We start from the raw sequence: 20,510 nt of genomic DNA on the forward strand, positions 1-20,510 counted from the left end.
ATACAGCAAGATGCTTCCTTACCCTTATGATTTGAGTAATGTGCTATGGCCTGTAGAATGGTGCTGTAGGATTATAAGCTGAGAATGTGCTTCCTTGAACGCTGGCTAATGTGCAACTGCAGAACATGTAATTTCACTTTAAAGGGAGCTGTTAAAAGATAAGGGCAATCAGTTACCAAACACAGATGGTACACTTTTACTAAAAACAATCTAGAACCAAGGAAAGAAAGACAACAAACATGATTTACCATCATGTGAGAAAAACAGATACAGTACCTTGGACAGATATATGAACAATTAGATGCCTTGTATGCATTCGCAGATGGTTGGAACATTGAACCCAGTTTAGTCTAGTAACTTTTCTACTACCTTTTAACGGAAGGTGCCAATGACTAACTATTCATGCACAAATGTATCCTCTCATTTATTATTAGTTAGTTTATTTATTTTAATGTCAATATCTATTTCATGAATTAAAGACATAATCTGGAAATCCATGACTTGGTTCTCTTGTGCTTTTGCTAAAAGCTGAACCTGTAATATTCCATTGTGTCTAACCTCTTATCCATGAGAAATAGATTTTACTGATTCGTAAGGAGATCTTGATTCATAACACCCAGTCACATCCTTAGCCTATGTTCTCTGCCTATTTTGCTCTGACCTTCCCATCTCTTCCCTCAGCTACTGGGTCCTGCATAGGACAAACTTCTTAAAGCTAAAATTTATAGTTAATTAGCAGAATGCAACAATCCATTAAGTGTGAGGCATTGGAGCAGATTAATTGTGCCTCTTGGTTTCAATTCTGCTTTGTTAAACTATCAGCTGATATAGTACTATTTTATGTGTAATTCAAACTCCTAGTATGCTAGAATTCTTGTGCAATCATTTCCACATGTATATGCTGGGGGTGTCATGTGTAGCTATGCTACAGCAATGGCCTGAACCGTGTTGGGTTTTTGCATTTATTTGATTGGAATGGTGCAAGTAGCAATGCAGAATGAGCTATGCAGGAACTGCATGGCAGTTCATTCATCTCATGTTGAATGCTAAAGAAAAAAACCTTGTCACTTGACGAGTACATATTGACTTGTAATGAAAAGTAGTTTCAGAGTTTAGGTATCCATATTCATAAAATTCACTTTCAAAATTAAAACAGTCAAAGAGTTAATTACTGTGGTTTTCTGGGCAGACTTTTAAAGTAAAAATAATAATAATCAACATTTCAGTAAATATGAAGGTCAATGTTAAGAATGCTCTTGATTATTTTTTGGCGACCTTGGTCTTATTCAGAACTGCACACATGTGAGAGGTACACTCTGTTATTTATTTAAAAGACATCTGTCCATCCCTTAATCTGAAGATCTCAGAGCGCTTTATGTGGGGCTGTCCTTGGGCCTGGTCTGGAAACTCCATCTAATGCAAAACGCTGCAGCTAGACTGTTTATGAAGACAGATCATCACCAGCACAAAATTCCAGAGCTCAAAAGTCTGCTCTAGCTGCCCATGTGCTACCTGTCCAGGTCCTTCATTATTTGGGTCCAAGATACCTTAAGGACCACCTAATCCCTGACATCCCTGCCTCATCACCAAGGTCTTCATGAGAGTCACAGTTTGTGGTCCTCCATGCATCCGATGCACAGGTCATATTCGCCAGAAGACATGCATTTAGCTTTGTGAGCCCAGTTTTATGGAACTCCTTTCCAGTTGAGGCCAATCAAGTCCCCATCCTCTTGCACATTTATTCCAGCAGGCGTTTTAACTGATGTTTGACTTTTTACTTTTAATTCATTTTTATTTTTGTATTGTCTCTTTGGAAGCTACTTAGAGACTACTGTAGCTAGACCGTATATAAGTTGCTTTTTAAAAAAAAAAAACAAGTGCATTTACATTTTATGGCTGTCCGATGTGGTCTCTTGCTCTCAAAAGGAAAGTTCTTCCCATTTGCTTCCTTCTTTGCTTTGACGGAGGCAGTGTTAGGGTACTCTGTGGACAGCTGGGCAGTTCTCTCCCTGGAAGCCTGGATGGATTAATTGCCCACATTAGCAAATGGAGCTCTGCAACTGTGCTAATGAAACCTAACAGCTTAGACCACAAGCTGATTGCCTGGGGAGGTCAGCAAAAATACTCTCACCCACATATTGCTTACATGATTGCTTTACTTGTGTGTTGTCAAGGAACACAGATGTATTTATATCATTAAGTGTGGAGACTGCAGCACAACAATAGTGCATTAGTCTTTGTTAGCAAATTTGTATTTTTATTTTTTTAAAAAAATATATCAGCCTCCTACAGCTCTTCAGCAGTGCTTGCTTTATCATTTTATTACCTTTTGTTTTCACTTTACTTGCAAAAGAAAACTTTCATTGTTCCACTTCTTGGTTCCTCTATACACAGAGCTCCCAAAATAGCCAGTGTCTGTCACCGGGAAATAGCATTGATTTACATACTGGTGTTTTATTAGTAGCATCGACTGTAGCGATGGATGAAATCTGAATTAAGTTTGGACTGCTGGATAAATTGCATAATTATCTGCCTGCCATTTTCAGGCTCCTTCCACCACCCAAGCTTTGACGGATGAAGGTCCAGTGACATTGTTTCCAGTCAAAATGGGGTGACACACACAGGTGCTGGTTTGCCGGCATATGACACTCTTGCACATTGGCTGGCATGGAAGTGGGGTATCTGAGGGCTATTGAAGACCACCTCTAGTCTCACTAGCCTAGTTTTCTGCTTGTTTTGGTCTCCACCCTCCCACCCATTCACTACTGTGGAAGATTGGCGGGCTAGGTAAAGGTGAAATATGATTTATGTACTTGTTGCTTGTCATCCAAATTGGCATAGAGAGATTTGTTCTGCATACCTTGGGGAGATTGGCTATTAGTGCTGAGGGTGTGCTAGTAATATGAGAAGGAATCCAATCACAACAGGTCAGTCCGTACATGGAAGTCAGTACTAAGTATTGTCATTAGTGACCACACCAAGGGATCAGGATAGTGACTGGGGATTCTCTAGCACTTTGGGACTTCACTGGGCTTTGCCTGTTTCATATACCCATGAGTGTTCTTTTTGCCATCCTGGCTATTATAGTTTACTTGTCTCAGACTGGATGTGTTGTGTTTACCCGTGTGAAAGAGGTTCTTATAGCCCTATTTTTAGTATCTTTCAGCTTCTGGATGTGACTGCACGGGAGTAAATCACTCGGAGCAATTCAATAATATTAGATCAAAACGCCGGTTTCAATTTCAGAAACAGCCAACTACCAAGAATTACTGATTAATCAACATTTTAAAACAATTTACAGCCTAGTATAAAAATAGCCATGAAACTAAATAAGCAGGAGAATTAAAGCTCAACATTCTAAAACTTCAGCAATCCAAATAAAACTATCTTAATTAAAAGCCAGCTGAAACAGATGGCTCTTCAAGATATATATATATATTTACAGGCTCGTACTGATGGGGACAGCTACACATCCTAAATGTCCAGATAACTCCCCCCACCAGTTTAAGATATTAAACAGTGCAGAGGACAGAAGAGAGCTCTGGGACACCCCGTATACCAAAGACCATAAAGCACAAATACCCCCCCAAAACCACCTTCTGGGACTGTCTCTCCAGGATGAACCAAAGAGCCACTATAAGATTGTACCTTCTAAGCCCAGCAGCCTGGTAACCCAGAAGGAAACCATAGCTAAAATAGTATTGAGTTTCCTGAGGTTGGACTAGACAAACCTTTGGGTCCTTTCCAACTCTACAATTCTATGATTCTATTAATATTGCCAAGAAATTCAGAAGAACCTACAGGGCTGCATAAAGGGGACGCGGGTGGCACTGTGGGTAAAACCTCAGTGCCTAGGACTTGCCATCGTATGGTCGGCGGTTCGAATCCCCGTGGCAGGGTGAGCTCCCGTCGTTCGGTTCCAGCTCCTGCCCACCTAGCAGTTCGAAAGCACCCCTAAGTGCAAGTAGATAAATAGGTACCGCTTTATAGCGGGAAGGTAAACGGCGTTTCCGTGTGCTGCGCTGGTGCTGGCTCACCAGAGCAGCTTCATCACGCTGGCCACATGACCCGGAAGTGTCTTTGGACAGCGCTGGCTCCTGGCCTCTTAAGCGAGATGAGCATGCAACCCCAGAGTCGGTCACGACTGGCCCATACGGGCAGGGGTACCTTTACCTTTTTACAGGGCTGCATTTCTCCCATCTATTCCCTTTTATAATTCACCCAGCAGGACAAACGGAGCAACATTTTCACCACCAAACCAGACCTGAAAACTGATCGAAATGGATCCAAATGCTTAGTATCCTCTAGGACCATGTGGAGTAGATATGACAGAAAATTATCCATAACTATCATTCCCCATCAACTGGAAGGCTTGTAAGGCCACTTGGATCCCCCCCCCATCAACACCAAAATGAGAAGAACTGCTATAAAGCTTGGTTCTTCTTTGCTTGCTCCAGCCAAAGGTTTAGTTTCCCCTTGCTAATCTAATGAAGTCCTTTTAAAGACACTAAGTAATCTAGGCATAGGTGCAAATTTTTGTCACAGTTGGCACAACTTGTTCTCCGAGCTCCGAATGAGGCTTCCCAGCTCAACACTGTCTCCAGTGAGTGTGTTGTCTTCCATTCTAAGCAATTAGCTTCATCCTTTGCGTCTGAGAAAATGCTTTCTGAAATATACACCTTGTTGTGATTCTTAGAACAACCAGACGTTTGCAGCATGCAGAAAGGAATGATTGATTTTGCTATTCTTTCGCCCTCTCTCTGGTGCAAACAAAGCACTGATGGATACTGCGTTCAGCCACGGGTTGAGATGCACTGCCATCACTGATGCTCTGCATGGCTGGAGTCATCTGCCCGTCTGCAGTTTTTGAACTGGTTCCAAAACTCTTTCCTGTGCCTGAGATTATACAGCATTCTAGGTTGCCTTCCAGCTGACGCTATCAATAAACAGAATGTAACCTGAATGCAGCCAAGATACAGGCTTGAGTTTAGGAAAAACATATGCTGAGCTATTGGGGGGGACAGGGACTGACAACTATATTCCAGCTAACTGATGTTTTACTGCACATTTAAAGGACTATCCAACTGATTCTGGCCAAAGATATAACCAGAGCTCCATGTCTATGGTAAAGAAGTACTTATGAATAAATGCAAATCGAAAATCAAAGGAAGATGCTGTATCTAAGCACCAGGATTCATGTTATTACAAGTAAAATTAAGACGTTAGTAAGATATAGCAATATCAGAATTATTATGGGGTGGAGTGTGTGTTTTGGGATGCAGCTGAGGTTTACCTCCATTCAGCTGAGCTTCACCAATGTGTGGGAGAAGCTCCACAGCAAAAAGCAAGAGGAAAACAACTGCCCACCACATTTGCACTGGTTGAGCAGCAATGGCTCCACTAGTTATTCAGCTCTGCTACTCCCCTATTCAGGAGTTACGTGAAACACCTTCCCTGGTTTTTTGTTCTTTTTCCTGAGGGTCAAAAGGTATCTTCAGCATCATTTGCACTTTTTAATAATAATAATAATAATAATAATAATAATAATAATAATACCATTCACTGCCATGAGTGTGCTTTTTCTTGATGATGTCATCTTCCTCTTTGCTGATGTCATGGATGCTTATAAACAAAGTCATACGGATTGACACAGCCAAGTGGGCTATAGAAAATCATGCGCTTCACAACAGCCAATTCAGTTAAAAGGTAACCTGGGTAAATGAGAGGGCAAGAGCAAAAAAGAAAAGGATAAAGAGGACCAAATTACTCATGATGCCATTTTTAAACAAATTGTAGGTGCAGTGAACCTGAGCTGGATCAGGGCCCTGATGTGTGGGGGGGGGGAGCAGGGGGTGAGGGGTTTTTAACCCTCTCCCCTGGCCGTGGCCCAGATCCAGATTGGGTGGGTGGTGCTCACAGCTACTATTTGTATTACGGAAAAAGTTCTTATTCAATCCACTGGTGGTTTTTCTCCTGTGGAAATATCTGGCAATGAGGAGAGGAAATGACATGCTTTTACTAATGGATTAAACTATTTAAAATCCCTGTTGGGGCAGCCCAACTTGTTTTAAATTGTCAAAGGACTGCTCACAAACTTTCACCAGAAAAAGACATCTTAAAAACAACAACGGTCTGCTGGGGGATTGAATTTGTTTTATTTATGTATGTTTAGAGTGCCTACTTTACGGCAGCCCATTTGTTTGTTTACTCCCAGGCTTCCATGTGGCTGCTTTCAAAAATAAATCATTTCCACATTTCTAATTTTGAATATTGCACATAAAGGCTGTGAACATCTATAAAAACTTCACTCGTGCATCTAAGCACTCAGAGCCCCAGCTATATTCCCATCGCTATAGATAATCTCTCTCAGTTATTTTTGACTCACAAATCCCCAATTCAAAATAAATTATTCAAGTAACAATACCCAAGTAACTGATTTCCAGTTTAGACTGTGCAATTTGTTAAAATCATTACATTTCAATGGAAACAAGGCATTGTACAAATATACAAGTTGCCCTCTCCCAGAACAAAAGTACAGTTAATTTTAAACAAGCAGATAACAGGGGAACTGTGATAAAGCACCCAAATCACTGGATAAAGCAGGAGTGGAGCCCCTCCAGATGTTGTTAAGCTCCAACTCCCATCAGCCCAAACCAGCATGGCCCATGGACAAGGAGGATGGGAGTTGCAGTTCAACAACATCTGGGAGACCACAGGTTCCCAACCCGTGGCGTAAAGTAAGCCTTCCTGTTAATTAGGATGAATATCTCTTTAATTTTTAAAAAATAAATAAATAAACCCATCTGCACCCTGTCCTTTCACCAAGGAAGTCACAATGGTGTACAAGGAAGTTCTGCCATTTTATCCACAGAACAACTGTATCAGGTAAACTAGGCTGAGAAAGTGCAGCTGGTTCAAGGCCAGTCAGTGAGTTTCGAGGCTTGGTGAGGCTCTGAATCCATGTTGTGGTTGTTGTTTTTTGTTGTGCTATAATTTAAGAAAGTTTAAAATTAAAAATTCAAAGTATTTCATTGGGGGGGGGGGAGGGAACTGTTTTGTTTTGTTTTTGATGAGCAACCTTAGGCCCAGGGGCCAAACCCCGTCCATCTGACTGGGTTGCCCCAGCCTCTCTGGATGGGGGGATCAATCTGAGAGGAATGTGGGGCATGCTTTCCCCCCCGCATCCCCATATGATCACTAATTGCATGAGTGTTGATGACAGAACCAGGTGGAAAACTGTTCTGTGTCACAGGAGTTCACTGCATTTCTCAGCACCTCTACCAAGTCAATTCCTGCATTTTTTGTCCTTTTGCTTTCCCCTTTTGTGTTCCTGTTTTTTTGCTTCTTATTCAGCTTGTTAGCATTCTAGTCCCACTTTTACTCTTAGACTTGAAACATTTTTATCCCACAGTTTGGAATGAATGTCCAAAACTAAAAGGAAGGAAATGGATCATATTTTGGTTTTGTCCCATTCCCTCCCTCCCTCCCTCCCTCCCTCCCTCCCTTATTTCTCTCTTTTCCTCTTCATATTCTGAACATGTTATGTAAAATGAAGCTGTATTCATTTTGATAGCGATCACATTCAAACAATCAGAGCGCATTTCATCAAAGAAGCCTGTGCCCCAAAATTACGACAATGTGTGCTGTCTGCCAGCTAATTAAAAGACCGAAATTTGCTGTTTACTGTTCCCTCATTTGCAGGAGCTGTAAGTCACAAAGTAATTAGAGAGCTAAAACAATATCATGAGAAATTGATGCTTTCATTCCTGTTCTGTGAAAACCTCATGAAATGGATCAATGTGTTTAAAGCATAATAATATGGCCGTTGTGCTAGAGCAAGTTGCCTCTGATGGAGGAGAAAATAACTTTAAGCAGAGATAGATGTTGGGTGTTCTCCCCCCCCCCTCCATCTTGTAAGTAACACTATAGTTCAACAGGGACGGATCTTCTGTTTGAGGCTATTCCAGCCAGAAATGAATACAGTGCTTAGCCAAACTAGAAGGGAGTGAAAAATAGGATTGTGCTGGAAAATAGAGAGCTACTTTATCTTTGCCAGGATTTGTCTCTTCAAGTCACAGTTAGGTCACACAAGAACACAGGTGCAAGCACCAATTAAAAGTTATATGGGGAGCAAGGAATAGCTTGGCAGCTCCCAGCGTTCGGCATCAAGTTAAAGAGTCACCATAGAGGAATAAAAAAATGTTCTGTATTCTGAAATCTTCCCAGAAGTGCTAAGGTTTTATAAAGCCCCCATCCAAACCACAGACATCCTAAGCTCATTGATGTTTGCTACTGTTTTGCTCTCCTTCTACAAAATTCTAGACAGCTCTTTCCTGGGTAAGTTTCCTGATATTGCTGCCTTCTTGGAATACTCTCTCTCTCTCTCTCTCTCTCTCTCTCTCTCTCTCTCTCTCTCTCTCTCTCTCTCTCTCTCTCATCTCCCCACCTGCTCAAGCACCTTGTCCCCAAAGGGGAAATTTGCCACTGGATGATAATTATTTAGCATTTCTGTGTCCAAGGAGGTCTTCTTAAGGGGGGGCATGTGCCACCAGCTCTTTCAAGGCAGATGGTATTCCCCTCCTGCAGTGTGAAGCATTGATCACTGTCTGGGCCCACCCAATCAACAAATAGTAGGTGCTCATTATAGGATTACATTGCACATGGCTGGCATCTTACTTTTGTCTAATGGTTGCCTCAGATTTGCTGCCTAAGGCAGCTGCCTTCACTTTGCCTAATGGAATGAACAGCCCTGATTTTTAGAGCTTCTTCCTATACTACTGCGGTTAGTAGCTGATTAGTAGCTAATATAATCAGATTCCAGTGTGATTGATTGATTACATTCTGCATTTCTTTAACTAAAACAACCCAAAGTGGCTTACAAGCTAAATCTCATAAAACATTGTTGTCAAGCTAATTTGTACACAGTGCTAACAAGAATTAAGAGTACAAAACAACACATTTTCATTGAAATTAGCAATGGAAATATGTCACTGTTTGCATAAAGCAGCTTTAGGCTGCCATCTCATACATATTTCCTTGGAAGCAGGCTCCCTTGAACTGATGCTGGGGTTTACTTTTGAGTAGTTATGCAATGGATTGCAGGGTTCAGATTGTAAGCGACTTCAGATTCTGGAAATTCAGAATCTAGACCAGAATGGAAAATTCCAGGCAGCAATATTTTTAATAGAGGTTTTATTGACTTTGGTTTAATTTGTCAGACAAATAAAGCAAAGGGGTGCATTCAGGAAAAATGAGAGAATGCCCACGAACACCAGGGGCAGACAGTTTTTATCCCCTCAGGCAAACAATGGTTCAACCCCCCTGACCCACCCCTTAATCATTCCCATCTCAACCAATTAAAGAATTGATGGTGGCCCTTCGGTTCCAGGCTGCATTAAGATTGGGGTATATTTTGTCCAGGATCTGGTCACTGGGCTCTGCCTCATCTACTTCTGGGGTGTCTGGCAGCCCCCCCTTTCCTGCTTCGGCTCCCGGGGCCACATACTGAGGCAGTGGTGGAGCTTTGGGGATATGGGGCTGTCCCTGTCCTCCCAAGGGCAGGGCACTTGGAACCACGGCACTTGGAACCGACATTTTCCTGCCTGTCCTCCTTTAATTTTGCATTGATCAGTCTTATATTTCTTCAGTCGGGGGGGGGGGTCTCTATTATTACGTAAACCTCTAGAACTTCATCCATGTTCCAAGTTAAATGGAGAAAGTTCTTCTTCCTCTTTTAGTTTTATGCAGTTTTTTTTTGTTTGTTTTGTTTTGTTTTTAAACTTCTAGTAGTTCTCCCAGCAGACACCTGACCTTGGCTGGTCACACCCTGTGGTCAGTTTCAAGTGTCCGGCTTGTTTTTTCATCTGTTCCCTCATCCTTTTTCTGTGGCAACTAACTTGTCAACTGTGGTGGCCACAAAGATGCAGGTCTTCTCTTGAGGCTCCTCTGCCTAAGCCTCAAACTGGGGTCTGCTGCAGTGTTCACTAAGACACACCTGAGCACTGACCCATCCAGCTGGTGCCTGGTTAAGGACACCAATTAAATTGCCCTCCCTGTCTCACCTATAACTGCTATAGGTCTAAAACCATTTCGTATTTCCTAGCCATAGACCACCTCTCACTGGTCATCAGAGAAGCTAGGACACTGCTGGTGGTTTCCCTAATGTGTTCCAAACTGCCGCTGGTCACATAGGTACCCAGCTCTTCCCTAACTAAGTTCTGGGATTTAGCTTGCCCTCCCTGGTCAAGCTGTAGTTACTATAGGGATCAAAACTGTTGGAGGTCTGCAAGGCTCATGTGCTTTCCAGTTCACTACTGGGCTATGGAAAAACTAGGAGGCTTGCCTTGCTACCAAAGCCACAACTCAGCAGACAACCCTCCAACTTTGCCTGGCTGAACTCTTGCCTTTAGAGATCTGAAAGGTTTGTATGCATCCTAGTGCAATATACCAACTTGAATAACCTAAGGGATCTCTGGACCGATCCCCTCCATCGCTCCCAGAGTTGTACCTGAGTCTGAAACTCTTCTCTAACTAACTACTCAGCCTCAAAGAGATACTCCTTGTTGCCCTGTCCCAGCTAGGGCCCCTATGTTTCTGAAAGATTTGATGACTGATGACTGAGGAACAGGCATCAGAAAACCTTGGGGGTGGTTGTTCCTTTGAGGCCTCCTCTCTCTGATTGTAAGTACTTTGGGCCAATTCTAACATCCACTCAAGAATGTGGCCCATAAAGTCCTCATCAAAAGCATTCAAGAGGATTACATTGGCTTGCTCCAGACCCCATTTTTCAGATACTTCGCTCCTAACCGGATTTCAAAATTCCTTCCACTCTCCACATGCTTCAGGTTGTGACCTAGCTGAGGTCGCCCTACTAGGAACTGCACAACCCTGCACTCGCTTGGCCAAAGGGATGCTAAACCCTGGCCACTCATTCAACAAATTCATTCACTGGAGTATCTGAACATACAACATACAACACACAAACACCAACACCAATTCCCTCTGCCCCATTTCCTTCTTCCTAATACCTTAACGTGGGTGGTTATCAGGGGACATTCCTTTTCCCCTTAATGCCACTGGCCACGTTGGAGATGTGATCAAGATCTCCCTTCTCCTTAAAAAAGGAGGTTTCCTATGTCCTCAGGGCCCTCTGCCATGTACTCACCCCAGCCGGCTGGACTCTGTCCTGTCCTGTCAACCTCGGTCCTTCAATCCATTGCCTTCTCTTCCAGGATCCAGCAGAAGGGTCAAGTTGGCTTCGCCCTCCTCCGAAGAAAAGCCTCGGTGCGCGCAAGGAGTAGTTTGCCCTTGGCCCTCGGCTGTACCCTGCCCAGAAAAGGACAAGGGAGCTGCCTTCTGGTCTTTTGGGACTTAAGGTCCCTTATCCGAGTCACCTGTGGCACCAGAAATGTAAGCGACTTCAGATTCTGGAAATTCAGAATCTAGACCAGAATGGAAAATTCCAGGCAGCAATATTTTTAATAGAGGTTTTATTGACTTTGGTTTAATTTGTCAGACAAATAAAGCAAAGGGGTGCATTCAGGAAAAATGAGAGAATGCCCACGAACACCAGGGGCAGACAGTTTTTATCCCCTCAGGCAAACAATGGTTCAACCCCCCTGACCCACCCCTTAATCATTCCCATCTCAACCAATTAAAGAATTGATGGTGGTGGCCCTTCGGTTCCAGGCTGCATTATCCACTAGGTGGCACTGATGGCTTATAATCCTCTTGACCTAAATGCTGTTCCTAGAAAAACCTCACTGACCATCTACCTTCTGATAAAGATCACCATGCTCTTGTGGTGAGCTACATCTTTCCTGTTGTTCGCCTTCTTCTCGGTGTTTTACTGGAATTGGGTCAACGGCTAGAGCAGGTGTGAAGTGCTCCGACCACATATGCTTCGGTTACAAAAATGCTGTGTGCAGGCAGAGGAGAGAAATAGTTTTTAGCTTTTTAGCTTGCTGCTTATAAAATGGCTTTCGGCTTATAAAATGGCTCCACAGCCTGGCTATCCAAAGTGGACCCAGGTGGACCCCTTCAAGATCATGAAGAGAACCATTGAATGTCCTGAAGAGGAAACGTTCTAATGGCACTTAGAGGTTTTGATGATTAAGCCTGTTAAATAAAAATAAATATTTTTGTTTTTTCTTGTTCCTGATGTTCAATAAAACCTTTTGAGGAAATAAAATAAAATAAAAAGAATTGCCGCTGGAAATTGCTGGAGACTGCAGTTCAGAGCCAAACTTTATGTTTACTAAATGTGAGTTGGGGAATGGCTGGCTTGTAGCTCCTCCCCATTTGGCCTACAAGGTTGCTTTGGCTGAGCCTCATCCACATGCTCTTCACAATACATGTCAGGAAAGGCCAGGTAAAGATAAATATGGGTTGCCATACACCCGGAATTTCCTGGACATATCTGGAATACTGCAGTCTGCAGCAGTGCCCAGGTGGCAGTCCATGTCGGCAGTGTTGTTTTTGCTAATTTTCTGTAAAAATTGCTCAAAACTGGCATTTTTGCCCCCCCCCCCAAAAAAATTGGCAACTTTGCCAAAAAAAGCTCAACAACTTTCTGGATTTTCGCTGATGATCAGCTGATTGCTGGGGTTTGCAAAGCGCCATACCTTTGCTTGCACAGTTTGATTCATTATGGCATCCAATGATTGACAGATTGGTGGCCCCTTCAATTGGTCCCATGGGAGTGAGTGGGAGAGATCAGGATCCACCCACAGGCCAGTTCCACTTCCCCACTCCTGGCTTAATGTATAACATGGGGCTATGTATCTTATTTTTCTTTAAATTATTACAGGCACTGGATGGGGAATTCTTACTGAGAAGGAAGCAGGCAGGCACGAAGGAGAGGCTAATCTATTGACTCCCATACTAGAGCTGGAAGGGAGATCATCCCCCCCCCCAACCTCCATGCAGCTTAGCGGGGCAGGGAAAACCCGATTTAAAACAGGGCATTCCACAGAATAGGGCTCCTGTGGGAAGGCCCCACTTACCTCTCAGGTAAGGGGACTTTTCATCAAAACCTCAGTTTATGATTCTGAAAGATAGGATAGCTCAGTATGGGGAGAGGTGTTCTCATTAAACTAGTAGCTTCCACCACATTTGATCTCATTCTGTAAAGGAAAAAATCTTGCTCTGGGCTGTAGTTATGACCAGGTCGGCCAGGAAGATAATGAAGCATCACCGCTGAATGTGCAAAACAAAGACAAATTGTGTTGCTATGGGTTCCTAGGCAACACAATGCCAGCAGCCCGCAATCATGTGTAACACAGATTGCAGTGAAGCAGAGAGTATACATTTTGATCGTTGTCTGCAATGTTTTGTTGCAGTTATGCCGTGCCATTCAAAGCAAAAAAAAAGCCCTGAGGGAATTATACAAAGGAAACGAATTTCTCATTTTGTTAAAAAATAAATGAATCCTGGAAAGAGGAACATTTTAGCAGATTCCTGCCTGGCTGCTGGCAAAGCCAGCCCTGTCATTAGGCAGAAGGTGGCGGCTGCCTAAGGCAGTGGATGTGCCGGTGGAGGTGGCAAAAAGAGGCAGTGAGGTGTTGGAGTGGACAGGGTCATATGTGCCCCACAACTTGCCCTGCATCCCCTAAGATAATCTGCTATGATCAGGTGTGATGGAGAATTTGCCCTACCTCCAGTGCTGAAGTAAGTTTTGATCAGCTTCTGTACAGTATGTGGATTGTCCTTTGCTTCAGGCAACAAAATCTCTTTGGCCAACCCTGATTGAATATTTATTATTATTATTAGTAGTAGTAGTAGTCGTATACTTCCCTATACCCGTAGGTCTCAGGTCAATTCAAAACACAAAATTACAGTATAGAGTATAGAGTATTCCACAGCTGTGGAATTTTTTATGGGTAAACCTAGCTTTAGTTGGGAGTATATAAATTGGAGTTGAAGGCCAGGTGACTGAGTATGGGTAATTAAATTTTATGTTTTTTTATTAGGGTGAACACACCTGTGCCTGTCCCCACCACATTAAAATCTTGGATTTCTCTATTCATTACAGTGGGCAATTCTCACTTCTGTCTCTGGGGGCATTTAAAAATAGCTTTTCATCCATATATGTACCATAACTTGACTTATGAGACAAATAAGGATTATGAATCAGCATTGATTTGGGGGAAATATAATTCTCCCTGCTGTCTCAAAAGCCGGTCAACGGTAGATATATGTTCCAATCTGATGGGCAGCTCACAGCTTTGCTTCAGAGTCAGTCTTGATATATCAATATGCACTTGGGGCAACTTTTGGGCCTGGTAAGGATTATTACAATTAGCTTAATTGGTTGTTGCTACTTCTGATTTATGTTGTAGATAGATGGTGAAAACCTCTTCTTACTCACCCAGCATGGGAATGCAGCATTATGCCAGGGGAAGGACAGATTGCTTTTTCCTTCCTTCCGTGGTTTACTTAGTATCCATGCTTAGCAGGGAGAAACATGCTTCTCAATTTCCCCATGGCAACATGGGGGGTTGCTAAAGGAGGAGCAGAACATTCTTTCCCTCCTGGAATATGTAATGGAGAGCGTGACCTTATATCATTGGCCCACCTGGCTCATTCCTCTTGGCACTGGCTGGCTGCAGCGCTCAGCGGTTTGGACAAGGAGCCTTTCCTGGCCCTCCTTGGAGATGCTGGGGGGTTAAACTTGATACCTTCTGCATGCAAAGCATGTGATCCACCACTGAGCCATGGCCCTTCTCCATTCCTTCTCTAGCAGCAATCTGTGCTGTTATGCTGGGCATGGAAGAAAATGAGTCTCTTTCTTCTTTCCTAGCATGGAAATGCATCAGGCCGGGAGCTCACCTGGGTGATGTGGATGAGGAAGGGGAATGGGGCCCAGAAGATGCCACAGCTCTGGCCTGAGGTACAGTGGTTCCCCACACCTGTCTGAGTTCTCTGCTCATCAATAAAGTCTATTACAGACCTGGAAAAGGAGTTTTCCAGCCCCTGATTGAAGAATACTAGCACACAGAGTGCAATGAGCTTGAGTGTTTGTGGGAGGCAAGGAGGCTCAGTTAATTTCATTGTACACAGGTTGTGTACATTGACAATAAAGGTATTATTATTGTTGTTGTTGTTGTTGTTATCATCCTCCGCATGTAGGCCACCCTCTCCGGCCGAAATCAAATTTCCTTTTGTCCCTGGAGTAATGGGACAGCAATTCAACTGATTTAAGCTTGTTGTGTATACATATACCCTTTGTTTAGGAGAGATATCAGAGGCAGCTTTCGCCCTCCTTCCTTTTCCCTCAGATATAAATGTTGTAAATAAAGCTGCTCTGCACTAGCTTGGGAAACTCATCACGGTGCACTAGGAGGGCCATAATTCTTGAATGGCTCAGCAGCTGCCAAAGGACCCCATTGTCCACAAAAAGGGACAAGCTTAAAGTTGACCTCATGAGCTGCTCCCTTAACAGGACACCATAATGCATTGGGGCACCATTTTCAAAGCTGTAAGTCATACAGGCACACACATACGCACACACACACACTTGTGCTATCTCCTTTCCCCAGCATTTTTCTCTGCATTTTGGTTTCTTTTTACTGTGGATATTATTTTAGAATATTTCTATGCAGTAATAATAATAACCCCGTGTCTTATTGCATACATCTATTTTGAAGGGAAAAATATTTTTAAAAGAAATAATAATAATAATAATGAAGCGTGATGATTGATTTCTTTTATGTTTATTGAGTTCAATCTTGCAGACTTGAAAAGAATAGAAATGGGATCTCATTTTTCATCAGGCTTGGCCTCATTTTTAAATAACAGCCCAATTTTAATGGGTAAGAAATGTTCATACCATAATTTATGAGAGCAGAAATCTGGCAGATTGAGTTAATTTCCCCCCACTCTGAGTCTATGATTTAATATATGATCGCAGGATCATAAAATTGGAAGAGACCAAGGGGCCAAAATCGAGCACACTATAGAATGGTATTTGCGAAGCAATAGCTCCAGAGGGTTCGTGTAAGTAAGCCAAGCTATACACTGTAGGAAAAAGGATTTTCAAAAACAAAGCCTTGTGTCTGGTCTGCAATGGCCTAGATAATATCATTCTAACATACAGAGTACTAAGTAGGTGCCTCTGTGTTCCCTCTTCTCACCCCCCTGTCTTTTTTCTCTTGCACTTTTAATTGAATATTTCTGGTGTCTGTTAACCACAGTTTCCTGTTACACCTGGATCAAGAAACTGAGACTTAAGCTTTAGTTACATTCTTGACTTGCAGACTGGGATTATTGAACTGAGATAATTGTGAACCAAGCCACAAGAGATGGCAATCATACCAGGGATCCAAACACTAAGACACTAAGGTAGGCGCCTGCCACAAAGGCTGTGACTGGGAGGAGTATTTTCTACAGCTCTTGGCCCAGAGCTGCAGGGCCTGGGCAAAATGTTTGCAAATGCCCAGAGAAGTCACAATAGTTTCCCCCACTCCACCTCAAATAACAGAGAACTACTGGCCACCGCAACCTCTGGCCAGATATTATTGATACTGCCCCTTCAAGCCATGACAGCATCCTAGTATGGCTTGGGTTTGGCCATAGCTAGTAGCCAATTTGACCAGAGCTGGATCAGACCAAAAGGACCTATGTCCTTCTCAGATATTCCTCCTTCCCTCCCTTTTGAAATCTGCTTGAATTAACAAGTGTCTGCCTTTAGTGGCTAGAATGGTATTTTAGCTCATTATTCATTTTGAAGAGGGCCCTAGAGATTAATGAATAACATGATTCTGGTGGTGCTGAGTGTCTAGACTTGCTCTCTGAATGTTATATGGACAAATGGAAATGACAAATACTCTTTACATGTTTATTTTTGGACTGTTTTATTGTTTAGCGAATATACAGTGTGTGAGAGTGTGTGAGAGTGTGTTAAAGAGGCTTTTTCACATTAATCATTTTGGCTACCTGTGATTGTTTTTGGAATTTCTACCCTATCTCAGTGGCTGATGTCAGGAATGAACTGTTGAAAATATATAATCACTGGCATTTTAAAGAAATAAATCCCATGAACCTTATCAGTCAGTGTTCATACAGGGACTTCCCAGCTGGAAATATCTCAATTTCTAAAGAATGCAGAATATATACAACTTGCTATATTTTGATTGGCACCGGCTTGGCATGTGGAAATCACAGATCTGCTCTCAGATTTGATAACAAGAAGAAGGATGGCTTGACAATGTGTTGGGCCCAAACTGTTTTTAGAAAGTTATAGGTTTAGATTTGTTAGATTTGTATATCTCTTCCCACTAAGAAAGTCCTGAAGCCATTTACAATCAAAACTGATAGGAAACAAGTGTAAATATGGGAATACTGGAAGATGGGTGCTTGACTTTCTCGTTCACACATCCCACTGACTGTCACTCTGCAACAGAATGTGGAAAAACAGCAGAAACTCCACTCATTCCTTTATTACACAGTATGACCTGAGCTCTCTACTTGTATGGCCAATTATGCACCTGTCTTTATGCAGAGTACAGAGTTCACATTGAAGTGTGTCTGCGTGGTAGAGGCGAAGATGTTGCCATTGCTTGGAATGAACTAGTTCAATTGAATAAAGTTTACTGAACTAGTCCAAAAATCTCTGAAGTATACCTGAAAGTAGTTCCTATAATTACCAAGTGAACTAAAAGTGTATTATGTTCACTTTGAGGTAGAGCTTTGAATGATTTCTAGTTCATCTTCACATTACTTCTGCCCCCACCTCTAAGCAGGAGGCCCAGACTCTTAACTTTCATTAAAAATAAATATCAATCCAATACATAAGAAAGTTAGAAAGCAAACTGTGGAGGCAACATTCTAAGACTTATTAGGCAGATGTGGAAGTGCTGCTGTTGCTAACGATGCTTAGTCACTGTTGCTAAGCAACCAGTAGGAAGGAATGTGAGGCATTTCCTGTATCTTTATTGCTGAAGAAATTTGCTTTTCTAGTATGCAAATACAACTGTGAGGAAACCTCCATCTGTTGCAATTCTGTCTGTCAGACATCTTATTACTTGCATGTTGCCCCAATTTAGATTTGGACCCTATGCTTCAGCACAGTGTCTCGAAACATTCTGAATGGTGTGTGTGTGTGTGTGTGTGTGTGTGTAGCCAAATATGAACTTTTTGAGAATTAAATATTTCTTCTGGACAGACATGAACTTTTGGATATGAACTTGAACTAGTTTTTTTTTTAATGAACTTTTCAAGCACTAGATTTTATACACTTCACCACATTATTGTAGCATGTATACATGCCTAACTACATCTTAAGTTCTCTACATTTCCAAATCAGTTTGCAAGGTTTTTTGGGTTTTTGTTTTTTTAAAATCCCATGCAAATTCATTAGCCTTTTATCCTAATACACACATTTTTTGTATGCAGTTTTCCTTAATGTATACTTATTTACAAATAAAATTTCCCAATAGTTTGCTTTTTGTATATTATTTTCAATAACCTGTGCATTTTAATGTATACTTTACCATTATATGTGCATTTTTGAACACATTGCTTGGTTGGAGAACTGTACTGTAAAATTTGGAGGTGTGATTTTTGAAGGATGGCTTTGTTTCGGTCCATGTATGGTTTCAGAAAGTGTTAGTTACAGGTAGGTAGCTGTGTTGGTCTGCCATAGTCGAAACAAAATAATAATAATAAAAATCCTTCCAGTAGCACCTTAGAGACCAACTAAGTTTGTTATTGGTATGAGCGTTCGTGAAGGAATTTTTAAAATTTTGTTTCAGAAAGTGTGCATGAGATAGATGCATCTTTAAATGTGAACTGAATGACTTTCTCCTCCATCCCTAGCAGGCACACTGGTCTTCTGGTACCAATATTTTTATTTAAATTATAGTAATTCTCTCTAGAAGTGCATCTCTATAAATTAGTATATGTTAATTCGTGTTCTCTTTCCCCCGTTTTTTTGTTGATGCATTTTCTCTTTTAAGATGATGTCTAAGTAGCCACACACATCTTGAATTTCAACTCCACCAAAACACATATTGTATATATAAATGCTTTTGAGGTTTTTAGCATTCAGAGTATATATATATATATATATATATATATATATATATATATATATATATATTAGTGGGGAAATTAAGTTTTCTTTCTTTCTTTCTTTCTTTCTTTCTTTCTTTCTTTCTTTCTTTCTCTCTCTCTCTCTCTCTCAAAAAATGTTTTTATTGGTTTATCAAAAACAATACAGGCAACACAGGATCCATGACTGAAAACAAAGCGATGACTGTAAAGAAAAACAATACCAGCCAAAATACTGTAAAAATTTGACTGTTTCAAGGAGACATGAAATAGCCACTCCATTGGGAGGCGTGAGTTGCCAGGAAGGCCATAGTTTGCATTTGACCTATTAATAAAGCTTAAAAAGGGAAGGCAAATTTCGCAGAATCAATTTTATAGAATCCCCCCCCTGTAGGTTTTTTTTGTTTGTAAATGGTTAAAAAAAGAATACCCACCTGAACTCCACATAAATGTCTTTATGACCTTATGTCCTAGTCAGAATTCATATTCGCGGGCTTCTGCTTTACAGGCATATTTCCCCTTCTTGCACTGTTCTGCGCGTTTGAACACACTTTGATAACCTTTCATTGAATTGTTTCATTTCTTTCTCTTTGTCGTTAATGTGTGTTCCTTGACAGTTTGCAGGGCTTGTATAAATACTTGGACTCACAGCTGAATAAAGGAGTGTTCTGAAATGTCATCACTAGGAAGGAAAAATCCTTCAGCTAAATGAATTTTTAAAAAGCGACAGACTTCACATTCACCATTGATTACCGTCAACAAGTGAGAAGGGAATTGTTTTCTCTCCCCCCCTCCCTTCTTCTTTTTTATTATTTCTTTCATTCCGCTATTCACTCCACTATTCCATTGATTTCCTCTTCCCTCTGTGCCTCTAAGCAGCTTCTTCTCTCAGGCCTGAAGGGCAAGTGAATTGCTTTTCCATCCTAGTTTTTTGCTTGTCTAAGAAGCAAATACCTCTGCCTAGGGTGACAGATTCCATTATCCTCCACAGCCGCTGAGTACATCACCTCAGTGACCTGCTCAGCTTCCTCTCCTCAGTGACTAAGCAATCCACAGGCCCCCCTTTTCCACATGTGGCTTGGCTGCACAAATCTTATTATGATTCGCTTTTAGAAAACTTTCACCAGGTGATTTGAGCGTACGTGTGATATGATTCCGCGCCAATAATGTATTCTGAGGCTGTGCCAAGCAACAGCGGTGTTTGCACTGTCTGCATCAAGGACTAATAGCTCGGCGCAGTTGTCTTTAAGCAGTGAGTGAAATTAGTCAGCTCTCCCTCAAAAGATCTGAAGAATAATTAGCTAGCAATTCCAAGTGTGTGTTAATTGAACGGAGCTGTCATGTTATGACATGACGTTTTATGGGAACCGCACGCCTACGACAGAGCAATGTCTCAATTGCCCTATGGAGGAGCAGGGAACCTCATGCTCACAAGAGAAAAGCCAGAAAGAGAGGATACT

General features: G+C 41.8%; 1 protein-coding gene and 1 long non-coding RNA gene across 2 annotated transcripts in view; both read right to left on the reverse strand.

Annotated features, from left to right (window-relative positions):
* LOC309365082 (histone-lysine N-methyltransferase SETMAR) overlaps positions 1-20,510 on the reverse strand; it is a 307,480-nt gene that overhangs the window by 272,165 nt on the left and 14,805 nt on the right. The gene's annotated exons all lie outside the window — the stretch shown is intronic.
* On the reverse strand, positions 31-13,156 carry LOC309362615. Its single transcript, XR_014165041.1, has 3 exons — positions 13,005-13,156; positions 1,888-2,017; positions 31-148 (listed from the first exon to the last, which is right to left on the reverse strand). It is a non-coding gene; the product is annotated as an uncharacterized lncRNA (long non-coding RNA).

The sequence above is a fragment of the Podarcis melisellensis genome (genome assembly GCF_964234715.1).
Source record: "Podarcis melisellensis genome assembly, chromosome: 2".
Classification (NCBI taxonomy): Eukaryota; Metazoa; Chordata; class Lepidosauria; order Squamata; family Lacertidae; genus Podarcis; species Podarcis melisellensis.